Source organism: Lepisosteus platostomus, chromosome 8 (assembly GCF_059453375.1).
Source record: "Lepisosteus platostomus isolate fLepPlt1 chromosome 8, fLepPlt1.hap1, whole genome shotgun sequence".
In the NCBI taxonomy this organism is placed as follows: Eukaryota; Metazoa; Chordata; class Actinopteri; order Semionotiformes; family Lepisosteidae; genus Lepisosteus; species Lepisosteus platostomus.
This window is the reverse complement of record NC_142618.1, coordinates 17,553,848-17,566,424: the sequence shown is the minus strand read 5'-3', so window position 1 is coordinate 17,566,424 and position 12,577 is coordinate 17,553,848. Positions and strand designations below refer to the sequence as shown.

Sequence of the window (12,577 nt, the reverse complement as noted above, 5' to 3'; positions counted from 1 at the left end):
AACATAGACTTGAACATCAACACACACAAGCTGAGTATCTGACTAAGGTAATAGACAGGTACCAAAAACAGACCCAGATGAAGTATAGGCCCAGTGTCACAGGACAGGCACAGTGACCACAACCTATACATAGACATCACTCCGTGAGGAGCAGGGCCCCCTGTGTTCTGAGGTCGTGAAACCTGAGTGAGCGGGCAGCTCGCTGCACTATTTGGTCTGATCCTCATAGCTGGACACGGGGCGGTATAGGAATTAACTCACGAAATGTTTGTCTCCAGTCACTCGCTGTAAAGTGTTGCAATTTCTATTAAGAGTGTTCTCAAATTACTACAAAAATTATGCGTACCCGTGAAGTCAAATGACAGAGAAACGCTTGAAACAAGACTGCAGAAACGAGTTAAAAACCTGACATCGAACTGAAACTGAAATGACCAGGAACATCGCACGAATTTGGGCTGAACATGTGAACTGCTTGTCGTCCCTTTGATAGCTCAGTTGGTAGAGCAGCGCGCTGTAATAGGAACCACTGGGAATCCTTAGGTTGCTGGTTTGAATCCAGCTTGAAGAAAGGTGTTGGTTTTTTGTTCTCTGAAATAGAAAACTAAAAATAGCGAATATCAGAGGTTGATCGAAAGCTCAATAAAGGCTGAAGCAAAAGTTACTGGTGTTAATTGTCCTCACCTGTGATTGTCCTGTTTTTACAGTTAAAAACTCGCCACACTTCCTGACAGAGAGCTGTAGTCAGTGACTGGCAACCCCTCATTGTATAAGGCTGTTGTTTAGGTGCTGTGGGAGGTTGTGTATACTGTGCATGAGCTTCTTTGGTGTAACAAGCAATCAAACACATCAGCTCTATGAGGTGAAGATCTAGGTTCGAGTCCTGGCAGCAGTAAAACTGTGTTTGGAATGGTTTCAGTGATGTGTATTCGTACATTATTTTTAGAAATGTGTTTTAAAGGGAGCTGAATGGAGAACCTGAGATTTTGTATTTCTTATAACTTAAATTACAACTCAGAAATAAACCTCTTGTGTGTCGTGGCTGAAAGATGGAGGTTTAACATCCCGCGACCAAGATGTGGAAGTAACCTGTCTTACTTCATACGGATATACATCCACACGGAGGTCAGTGTCTTGCAGACTAGTTAATATATTATTTGGAGATCGTCTCAGCTTTGAGCTCAATTGCAACAAAAAAACTTGTTGAAAAATATTGGAGACCAAAATCCACCTTCTGTAAGTTTATCAATAAACAGTAGAGTGATTTTTTAATCAGTCAATTGACCTGTGAAATCTATTTTTTTCATTTTACATTTCTTTATTATGTTGGTGTAAAACGTCCGTGAGATAAATTGCACAAGTAATCCCTAACAGTATTAAAATAGGAATGATTAACAGTGTTTTATTAAGGCTTAAAACAACACCATTTCTTATGCGCCAGCCGGGATTCAAACCCAGGTCAAAAGAGTGGGAATCTTGCATGATACCACTACACCACTGGCACTCAGGAAAACCAAATTTCCACGCGACTTCTTGAGCGCTATTTCCTCTCACAAATGAGCCAGAGCGCAGGAGCGGAGTATCTGGAGCCCGATGGTTATTGATCGGTGATTGTTAAGCGGGAGGGCGGACGTGTCTGTGAGACTGAAAGCGGACGGAACCGATTGTAGCGCTGAGATGCACAGCGGCTACAGCAGAGCATCGACGTCACAGATACTGTAGTCTCACTCAGACGGGTTTAACATGCAGAAGATCAGAGCGGGGATCTGTAGAGGCGATTCTCAGTTGCTGGTTCCATGGTGTAATGGTTAGCACTCTGGACTTTGAATCCAGCGATCCGAGTTCAAATCTCGGTGGAACCTAAATCAATTGTGTTTTAGGATCCAGAGTCAAGTTCAGATAATTTGCTTGATGAAAGCAGCTCTTTTCCGAATCTGATCTGCTCGCCCAACACGGTTTGCTTTCCTGCTGAAAGAGAGAAGCAGAGTAAGGAAAAACTATTTCAAACTGCTCAACTGAGTGAAACAACAATAACATGATCTAAGTTTAGACTAATGAAAGAGAGAACTAAAGTCTGGAAGCTGTGACAGCTGTATGATGTTTTGGAAGACATCCTCTACAGATCCCCGTTCTGATCTTCTGCATGTTAAACCCGTCTGAGTGAGACTACAGTATTCTTTGATGTCGAAATGAAGCGGAATTTGAACGTGAAACAAGCGCACAAGTAATTAGTCTTTTGTCAAAGTCATTGCTGGCAGACAGGAGCAGTCAAAGATGTTCAGAGATGTTATTTTAAAAGACAAAATGTAAAAAACAAGTTAGAAAAGCTGGAGATGGGATAAGATAAGTTGCTGTGTTGCTGGTGTTTATAGACCACTTCCTACTCCCAGACCAGGACAGCGCAGCGCAGTGCTGGACAGGGATACGTCTCACTCACCAACAACCGAAAATGTGTGCCTCTCCAAGACGTTGAAATTCCGCTTGATTTCCAATTCAAAGAAAAACCGGTTTCTTCCAAAAACAGCATAAAGCTGTCATTTCCCAGGCTCTGCTTCTCTCTTTTAGTAGTAAAGCAGACTTTATTGGGCGAGCAGATCAGAGAGGCGGGAAGGAGCTTCCTTCATCCAGCACAGAACCTGAACCTGACTCTGGTATCGTAAAAACACACCTGTAATAATTACACCTGTAATTTTACGAGGAAAATCTCGTATTTAAGTTCAAGAAGCGATCGCTGTTAACCTAAGGATACATGAAAGGTTTGAAGTACACATGTAAGATTAACAAAACGCTCCCACAACTACTGTAGTAAGAGCGAACTGAAAAGGCAGTTCGCACCGACATATGAACTCGGATCGCTGGATTCAGCTAATCATTACACAATGGAACCAACAAATTGTGCGGCAGCAGTAGGACACAGAGCCCTATCCAACAGGTGTAGACGGTGCGCGGGGAAGCGCTAAGTCTGTTTCGGCACAGGGAGCGAGTATGAGCTCAGTCCGGCTCCCAGCAGCAGGGACTTGCGGAGCGGGGGGGCTACAGTGGCCCGAGCCCCCGCCCCTTTGCCCTTATTGGCCCAAGTGCCGTTTTCTGCTTGTGGAAAAAAAAGTCCAACCAGTTTGATTTTTTTCGTCACTCGACGATTCTGCTTCTGTATTTAGCACGGATCTCCCGTTAGAAAAAACCATCTTTGACCTAATTGATCTCACCCGAGCACAAGTGCCAGCCTCCTGTTCGTTGTAAAAAGCGATGAAAAAAGCAGCGATAAGCAACGGAAGCTACTACACCTGCGGAGGACGAGTTAAACATTTTTGAACGGTGAGAAGATAATAGACAGAGTTTTCAGGACTGTACAAAAGTAACACACCAAGGGTGTCGTATTGAGCAGTTTGTGTTTAAGAAAGACTATTTTCACTCACCTATTCTAAGTTTTGCAAACCGTCGAGCTCCCCACGTTATTGTCTGCTACTTACATGGCTAGATTTGGGTAGGTACAACTGGCGGCAGACGAACAGGTACTTGGTCATCAAGAGGTCCAGTTCCTTCCTACATCCCCGACTAACACCCTCCTCACCTAATATAATAACCTTTTCCATCCTCTTCTTCATCCCCTGCCCCACACCGTCCTGGGCCACTGACTGAGGCTCTGTGTCCAATAAGGCTCCTGCTACATCACCATCGTTAAGCCATGATCTACTGCATTACATGGTTTACTCTGGGGCCCTTACTCATTAGAGACAGATATCTGGGTGCCTTCGCCTTCCTCCTCCTCGCTTCCAGCACACAGACCCCTCTCCCTCCGCCAGCTGCCTGTTCCTGCTCCACCTCTCAGAAACCCTGACGCACTGGGAGCCTTATCTACCTGTGCTCAAGCGCCGACTGACTGATGGGTGAACACTTGTGTACCAGTGAGGACAGGGGAGGGGAACAGGGCTGGAGGTATTCATGGCCGGGGAGCAGGAAACCAGGCCCTGTTGTTTTTTTCTGCTCTTGTTTTGGATATTTCTTTCTAGAGTCTAGAGTTTAAGAGTGTAGTACTGTATTGAGTGTGTACTGAGTAACAAATAACAAAATCCAATGTTTCTGACTGGATGACCATGGAGTTCCCTTGGTTTCAAGTGCCCACCCAGGCCTGTGCTGTCTATACCTTCCAAGATAAAGCAAGATGTTTAAGGGCACACCCAATCCAGACAGAAATGGCCTCTGTGCTGGAAAAGATGAATAATGGGAAACAGGTGTGAATGATACTCTCTAAAGCTGAGCAGGAGAGAGTGGCCACAGAGAACTTTTAGGGCATTGGTGCCAGCACATCCATGACCATCTTATATGGCAAGGTGACTTCATAGGTAATGGGGATCCCCTCCACCACCACCAGTGTGCAGCCCCACCTGGATGATCATCAGTCTGCTCTCACACACCAGCCACCAGTGGGGAGGAGAGCAGAGTGAAGAAGGCAGTTCAGAGATGGGAATTATTAGGAGGCCATGATTGGTAAAGCCCAGGGGACCCTTATCTACCTGTGCTCAAGCACCGACTGACTGATGGGTGAACACTTGTGTACCAGTGAGGACAGGGGAAGGGGAGCAGGAAACTAGGCCCTGACTGGAGCAGAGTGCTCAGGGTGCCGAGAGCTGACATTGTCCACCACTGTCCTCCACTGTCCTCCTCCAGCTGCTTGTTCCTGCTCCATCGCTCAGCAGCACTAACGCACTGGTGACCCAGAATACTATACCTGTGCTCACGTAGGGATTGATCGTTGAGCACTTGTGTACCTGTGAGATGAGTTTGCACATACATGGGACGGGTTTTTTTCAGCTGTGAAATGAATGAATTCCTCTTGTTTTACACATCTCACTCGATTGGTTTGTGTACCAGCTGCAGAGATCTGCAGGCACTGCTTTGCACATTCATTGTGCCTGACATTTACATTTCGTGTGGACACAATCAAAATGATCTAGTGATTTGCAAAACATGCAACAAAGAGAAGATGTATTTTTTGAGGAAGGAGAGTTTTAAGCAATGAAACAAATGTATTGAAAACAATTGCACTGCTAGATCTAATTTAAAGTACCGCAGTTTTATAGTCGTGGATCGACCAATTGCTATAGGAGCTCTATGAAGCCGTAAGTGCCGCGTTCACCAGCTTCACTGAGCTGTGATTGTCCGCCCTTGCCCCGCTAGCAGAGTGCGCGCTATTATCGCTACATAGACTGAATGAGAATCCAGCAGATCTTATTTACTCTTTCTTACACACAGCAGCTCTCAGTGTCGCTGCTGTCGCTACACAGACTGTAAAAGCGTGTCGAGTGCGCTCTGTGTCCTGTTAAGATCGCTGTCTTCTCTTCACAGACAGTGAAAGAGCCAACCGTCTCCCTGGTGGTCTAGTGGTTAGGATTCGGCGCTCTCACCGCCGCGGCCCGGGTTCGATTCCCGGTCAGGGAATGACAATCGTTTTGTTCTCGCAGATTTCACGAACGTGGTAAGGACGTGGATAAAAATACATTCGTGTGGCAGGCTCTAATCTACGGATCCTGCTGTTTTGCTCCGGAAGTAATTTTTTTACAGTTCCTTAAACGAAAGTAAAAGTCACCGCTTAGGTTCTACCGAGATTTGAACTCGGATCGCTGGATTCAGAGTCCAGAGTGCTAACCATTACACCATAGAACCAAGACATACGTGCTACAGCTACAGGTTCCCACTGTGATCATCTGCGAGTTCAACCTGCCGCCGTGAGATTACGATGTCTGTGTGATGTTGATGCTCTGCTGCAGCCGCTGTGCATCTGAGCCCTACAAACAGGTCCGTCCGCTATCAGTCTCACAGACACGTCCGCACTCCCGCTTAACAATCACCGATCAATAACCATCGGGCTCCAGATACTCCGCTCCTGCGCTCTGAGTCATTTGTGAGAGGAAAGTAGTTCTCTGTCAGGACGTGAGACGAGTTTTTAACGGTAAAAACAGGACATTCACACGTGAGGACAATAAATACCGATAACTTTTGCTTCAGCCTTTATTGAGCTTTCGATAAACCTCTGATATTTGCTTTTTTTAATTTTCGATGTCAAAGAACAATGGAACAACGCCTTCTTTCGAGCCGGAATCGAACCAGCGACCTAAGGATTCCCAGCGGTTTTCACTACAGTCCTCCGCTCTACCAACTGAGTTATCGAAGTGAAAGCGAAATGCATTACTTATATTTTGATTTAATTTCGAATTACAAAGCAGAAAACCGAGGTCCTGACTCTCTGTGGTCATTAAACAAACCCAGGGCTTTTCTTGAAGAGAGTAGGGGTGTAACCCTGGCATCTCAAGTCTGGAAGCTGTGACAGATGTATGATGTTTTGGAAGAAAACGGTGTTTCTTTGATGTCGAAATCAAGCGGAATTTGAACGTGACACAAGCGCACAAGTAATTAGTCTTTCGTCAAAGTCATTGCTGGCAGACAGGAGCACTAAAAGATGTTAGGAGATGTAATTTTTAAAAGACAAAATGTAGAAAACACCTGTATCCAAGTTAGAAAAGCTGGAGCGGGGCGATGCCGTACCAGTAGCGGCGCGGAGCTCACTGTGGTGCGGTGCAGCTCTATCAGCGGGGCCAGTGGCGCAATGGATAACGCGTCTGACTACGGATCAGAAGATTGTAGGTTCGACTCCTGCCTGGCTCGTGTTTCTTTTAAACACATCGGGCTGCTCACTAGCACATTGCCTTCTGTTCATTGTTAGTAGCCTTAGCTAATCAAGGCCCGTATCGCCACCAAGAATGATCCAATCACAGCATCCGCTCTCATTCTTGATAGTTTTCTCCAATCGCAGCGCTCCCTGCTGCCAAGTGTCGTGCTGGGAGTTTAATGTAGTTTAATCAGCAGCATGTGAGCTCAAGAAGAAAACTAAGTTTACTTGTGGGCGGAATCTCACGTGTGGGAACTAACGTTTTGCTCCTGCGGACTCGCTGTCAGCCATCATCCTTATTCCCTAAAATCTGAAAATGAAAACAAACAACGGAAAAAGAATCCCTCAAACATCTTCGTGTCTCAATATGCAAAACAAGTCTGTTCCAGGCAGATCGTGTTTTCTCTTTCTTACACGCAGCAGCTCTCAGTGTCGCTGCTGTCGCTACACAGACTGTAAAAGCGTGTCGATCGCTCTCTGTGTCCTATTAAGATCACCGGCGCGAATCCCAGTTACCGCCGTCTTCTTTTCACACACAGTGAGAGAGCCGAGCGTCTCTCTGGTGGTCTAATGGTTAGGATTTGGCGCTCTCACCGCTGCGGCCGGGCTCTCCTTTTCCTTCCTTGTCCCCATTACAGTCTCACTGGACACCGAAGAAAAACAAGATGTGCCGCTTATTTTCATTTAGTAGAAAGCTTTGTAACAGACTGTATGAATAAACACGTTCTGGTTTTCAAACAAATTTCAGCAGTAAAGGGTGAGCTCTTTAATAAAAATAATGTGCGGACAGTCTCCCTAGTGTGTACCCTGCTCTTATGTTCTGGATGTTTCTGAAAATTGGATGGCACTCAGATATATATAAATAAATATACTCTTGTTTCTCCGGCTACTTACCTTTCCAATGTAGAAGAAAGACTTGCAGGCCTGTCAATGTACTGTCTTCTTATTTTCCATTTAGCTTCTTAGACGACTGAACCTGTCTCAGGAGTAGGTTCTGTAAAGAGAGTATTGAGGGGCGCTGTGTCGTGTCCAGAGAGGACAGGCTCAGTTACCACAGCCTGGCCATAGAGACTGGACACAGACAGACCTGACTGTCCAGAGAGGACAGGCTCAGTGACCACACCCTGCCCATAGAGACTGGACACAGAGACTCAACTGAACAGGGAAGACAGGCTGCTGCTGAGGCAGGGAGTCAGAACTCAGGGCCTGGGTACACAGAGGTGTCCCTGAACACACAGTTCCTGGTGATTTCTGAGGAGCAGATTGAGCGAGCGTGATGAGTCATGAGTTCAGAGTAATGGACAGAGTGAGGAGCAGCAGAAAATAGAGGACTGTGTGGTTTTCCATGAGAGTGGACAATCAAGTTCAATCTAGGATCACAGAGGGGGCTGGAAGTACTTTGTCAAACCACTTCAAACACTAATAACTAAGGGGTGGCACTGGCTGTTATCATGTTAGTTTATTGGATATGCTTTTATTCCTAGAACATCTTCATATTAAAGTATCCGAAAGCAACTGTAGCGCTTCCCCGAGCACCATCTAGAGCTGTTGGATAGGGCTCTGCGTCCTACTGCTCCTGTCTGCCAGCAAAAGCTTTGACTAAAGCCTAATTCCTTGTGCGCTTTTAATTTTCTGGCAACGACAGGCGAAACTGCAGTAAGCAGAGGTTGAAAACATCCACTTGTTCAAATCAAATCAAAGTTTATTTATCAGATGCACAACAATACAGCGTGCAGCAGTAGTTGCTGGCAGTGAAATGTCTTTTCTGTGAGCTCACAAAAATCACAAGAATCACCAAATTAAGGTTACGAAAATAAGCTTACATAATAATAGATAATAATGTAATAAAATATTGGTTACTAACAAAAACAGATTTTTTTGGGACGGAACCGTTTGTAGCGCTCAGAGCATCAACGTCACACAGATACTCTAGTCTCACTCAGACAGATTGAACACGCAGAAGATCACATTATCACATCATCAGAGGATTTCATGGTGACACATAGAAGGTGAAAAGCGCACAATTAGTCTTTCATCAAAGCCAAAATAGCGAATCTCAGAGGCTCATCGAAAGCTCAATAACGGCTGAAGCAAAAGTTAACGGTGTTAATCTGTTGATACCAGCAGAAACGTCGAACCTGTTACTGCCAAAATACAGCTAAGGTGCCTTTTCGGGAGTAGCAAAAGAGAAGTTCTCGATGATTTAGCAAAATGTAAAAGGGGAAAACCCGCAGCCTCATGGACCAGCAGAAACCCTCATTGTATAAGGCTGTTGTTTAAAGTAAGAAAGGCGTTTCTTTTAAAATACGCCAGATAGTCGTTTTGCATGTGTTTGAATGTCAAGGACTGCTTACTCTGCTTTGTAATTCAAAAATGGATAAAAACACAAGTAAAGCGTCTTTGTCGCTATGAGGGCGTTTTGCGCTATTACATGTTCGGTGTTCTATTGATTTGGTTTTGATTTTGAGACCTTGTACTGGTTGTTTTCTGTGTGTGTGTCCGCCGTGGCACAGTAGCGTTCAGCAGCCTAGGTAATTGTTGCTTAACCTCTGTGTGTGTGAGAGAGAGACAGTATGTATCATAAGGTTCCGCTAATTCTGCTGATTATACCGATCGAGGATTGCATTGCAAATTGGAGGGTGAGCACGAAGAGGTTCTAAAATTTCCCCTGTAAACACATTACAAAATTTGGAGTGCATGACTAACATTAAGATAATATTGACGGATAGATGCGAGTGTGCATTTTACAGATAACTATTGAGATCGCCTCTAAATGCCCAGCTGTATTTTTAAGTGAACGACGTTTACAGAGCTAAAATACATCCAAAGTATGTATTTGACGCTTTTATTAGCACGCTATCTTACAATTAAAGGTACGATGAATTGGCACTGTAATGCGACTATAACAATTGAGTGTTAAGTCTTGTGGGAATTCACGAATTTCCCAGTTAGGTGTCTTTTGGCATCGAAAATAGAAAACTGTAGCATTTTCGGGGTCGGCGCGGACGGACACAGAGATTCATACAGTCGTTGAATGAAACACGTGCCTTTATTTTTCGGCACAGGCAGCACAGCACCCCCGCGCCCCTGCGCTAGCAGAGAGAGTGAGCGAGCAGGTAGTTACACAGCGGTAGGGTGGCAATTGGGTACAAGTATGAAAGGGGTGCGAAACCAGGGGACTATTTACAAGAATGCGGGCGATCTCACCAAACTGTACGCCCGTTTTGCAGTCAGCGGCTTTCCTAGTACCCCAGCCGGGCGCTCTTCGGCCGCAGCGCCAGGCGAATGGCTACAGTACTAATTTCGTGGGTTTCGTATAAGTTTAGAAGTATCATGAAGAATCAAACAAGATCTTCAGAACTTAATATTTTAATACCTTTGCAGTTTTTATTCTCATGGCGCCTCACTCGATATTACCATTGGGGCGATGCCTTTACTGATGCATTTACAACCTGTGGTTGTAATGTATGTAAAATCACCGTGATTGTAAGATCTATGGTTTTAATTTTCTATGGCAAGTTTTCCTTTACTTTCCCTACCGTGACAAGCTGTTGCCAAACGTTTAACTGTGGGATACCATCGCGACAAGCCCTCCGCAGAATGTCATGATAGGGACCCCATGTACAGTATATCGCATGTATATGGAGGCAGTGTATATCACGACTGGCGCCTTGCTTCCATGCAACCCTGGTAGCGCTGTCGCAACAAAGGTCTCATATCCGGACATGATATACCCAGATAGGACGTGTAGCGATATATGGATTTTACGTCGCGACATGGGGTCATCATATATCCTGTCAGGGTATGTCCTATCACAACATATGGACTCCATGTCGCGACATGAGGGCAGGGCACTTTTGTCGGGGTATTTCATATCGCAATATGCGGGCTTTGTTTCACGACTTGGGGGCGGTGCACTTTTGTTGGGATATGTCATATTGCCATATGCGGGCTTCATGTCGCGACATGGGGGCGGGGCACTTTTGTCGGGGTATGTCATATCGCGATATGCGGGCTTTGTTTCACGACTTGGGGGCGGTGCACTTTTGTTGGGGTATGTCATATTGCCATATGCGGGCTTCATGTCGCGACATGGGGGCGGGGCACTTTTATCGGGGTACGTCATATCACGATATGCGGTCTCCATGTCGTGACATGGTGCGGGGGTGTTTTGTCGAGGTATGTCATATCGGGATATTTTGATTTAATGTCGCGAGTGGCGCCATGACAGTGGTGGGCCAGTCGCAATGGGTATGGCGATGTGATCGTGATGCCCGCACTCCTATCGTGACATGCTATCGGAGTCGTTACCTCGCTGTGGATGCCATGACGTTCTTTGTCTGCTATTCACTTTTGACCTCATTGCGACTTCTCTTAGAATGATCAGTAATTGGAAACCAGTGCATGTGTTACTGTGTATCCAGCGTGCTCATACAGCACACAGAGTACACACGGAACTTCCGCTGTGGCGCTTTACCCACTCAGAGTGTCGATTCTCACTTTTCACCCAATCGCGGCCCGAACTGTTCGGGGCTTTAGTCAATCACGGGTCTGAGAGCTGTTCAAGCCAGCAGCGCTAGGTGGATCACCTCGTTTACTGTAAATGAGAATCTATTTTTAAAATGCTTTACTTATTTGCACTATAACTACATCGGCTTATTTTTAAACGTCTTTATTGATTAACAATGTCTCATACTCTTCGAAATAAATACATTTTTTATTTGCAATATAACTGTCTCCGCTGCTTTCTGTAAGGAATACATGGTATTTGAACAATGAATTGTTTATTTAAGGTAGGGGAGACACCTTCTGCTTTGTGCTTCGATCATTAATAGACATGTAAAGTTTATTTTCATTATATTATTATGCTCGTGCTCTTAAATTTTGATTTTTAATGTTAAATTATATCGATCTTGAAACTAATACGAAAATGTGAATATGGGCTCTCGTGTTGTACCAGCGGTTTTGCTCCGGCAGTAATTTTTTTACAGTTCCTAAAACGAAAATAAAAGTCACAGCCCAGGTTCTACCGAGATTTGAACTCGGATCGCTGGATTCAGAGTCCAGAGTGCTAACCATTACACCATAGAACCACGACACAAGCACACCAGCTACAGGTTCCCACTCTGATCATCTGCGAGTTCAACCTGCCTCCGTGAGACTACGATGTCTGTGTGATGTCGATGCTCTGCTGCAGCCGCTGTGCATCTGAGCCCTACAAACAGGTCCGTCCGCTTTCAGTCTCACAGACACGTCCGCACTCCCGTTTAACAATCACCGATCAATAACCATCGGGCTCCAGATACTCCGCTCCTGCGCTCTGAGTCATTTGTGAGAGGAAAGAGCGCTCAAGTAGTTGCGTTGACAAGGCTTCTTCAGCTGCGCCAGTGGTGTAGTGGTATCATGCAAGATTCCCATTCTTGCGACCCGGGTTCGATTCCCGGCTGGCGCATAAAAACGTGGTTTCTTTTCAACCATCGCAAAATATTGTTATTTTAATCCTGTGGTGGATTACGAATGCAGTTTATCGCAAGACTGTAGTGGACGGACACAGAGCCCTATCCAGCAGCTCTAGACGGTGCTTAGGGAAGCGCCGAGTCTGTTTCAGTACTGGGAGCGAGTATGAGCTCATTCCGGTTCTGTTTCTGTCGGACTGGCCAGCAGCTTCAGACTCAACCACAGCACAGACTTTATTTTATGTTTTTCTTCATGCTAATTTTATCATTTTTATTTGCTTTAGCAACACTGAGTGTACCCATCGGTCATGCTAATAAAACACCTTGAATTGAATTGAATTAATAGCGTTTCGCGCAGGCTAGTAACTGACTAGTAACTAGTAGTTAAACCCTCGCTACCAGGTAAATCTTGTTGGCGCCGTCAGGAAGTCGAGCAGTGCATTATGGGAGTTGGAGT

The 12,577-nt window shown here is 45.3% G+C and overlaps 7 non-coding genes across 7 annotated transcripts; 4 read left to right on the top strand and 3 right to left on the bottom strand.

Annotated features, from left to right (window-relative positions):
- The first annotated feature begins 1,787 nt into the window (after nt 1-1,787).
- Nucleotides 1,788-1,859, top strand: trnaq-uug (transfer RNA glutamine (anticodon UUG)). The gene has a single exon. It is a non-coding gene; the product is annotated as a tRNA-Gln (tRNA).
- Nucleotides 1,860-5,364: 3,505 nt separating this feature from the next.
- trnae-cuc (transfer RNA glutamic acid (anticodon CUC)) lies at nt 5,365-5,436 on the top strand. Its single transcript has one exon. It is a non-coding gene; the product is annotated as a tRNA-Glu (tRNA).
- A 153-nt stretch (nt 5,437-5,589) lies between these two features.
- On the bottom strand, nt 5,590-5,661 carry trnaq-cug (transfer RNA glutamine (anticodon CUG)). Its single transcript has one exon. It is a non-coding gene; the product is annotated as a tRNA-Gln (tRNA).
- A 420-nt stretch (nt 5,662-6,081) lies between these two features.
- On the bottom strand, nt 6,082-6,169 carry trnay-gua (transfer RNA tyrosine (anticodon GUA)). The gene is given in 2 exon segments: nt 6,082-6,117; nt 6,133-6,169. It is a non-coding gene; the product is annotated as a tRNA-Tyr (tRNA).
- A 418-nt stretch (nt 6,170-6,587) lies between these two features.
- trnar-acg (transfer RNA arginine (anticodon ACG)) lies at nt 6,588-6,660 on the top strand. Its single transcript has one exon. It is a non-coding gene; the product is annotated as a tRNA-Arg (tRNA).
- A 5,025-nt stretch (nt 6,661-11,685) lies between these two features.
- On the bottom strand, nt 11,686-11,757 carry trnaq-cug (transfer RNA glutamine (anticodon CUG)). The gene has a single exon. It is a non-coding gene; the product is annotated as a tRNA-Gln (tRNA).
- Nucleotides 11,758-12,045: 288 nt separating this feature from the next.
- trnag-ccc (transfer RNA glycine (anticodon CCC)) lies at nt 12,046-12,116 on the top strand. The gene has a single exon. It is a non-coding gene; the product is annotated as a tRNA-Gly (tRNA).
- Nucleotides 12,117-12,577: the final 461 nt, after the last annotated feature.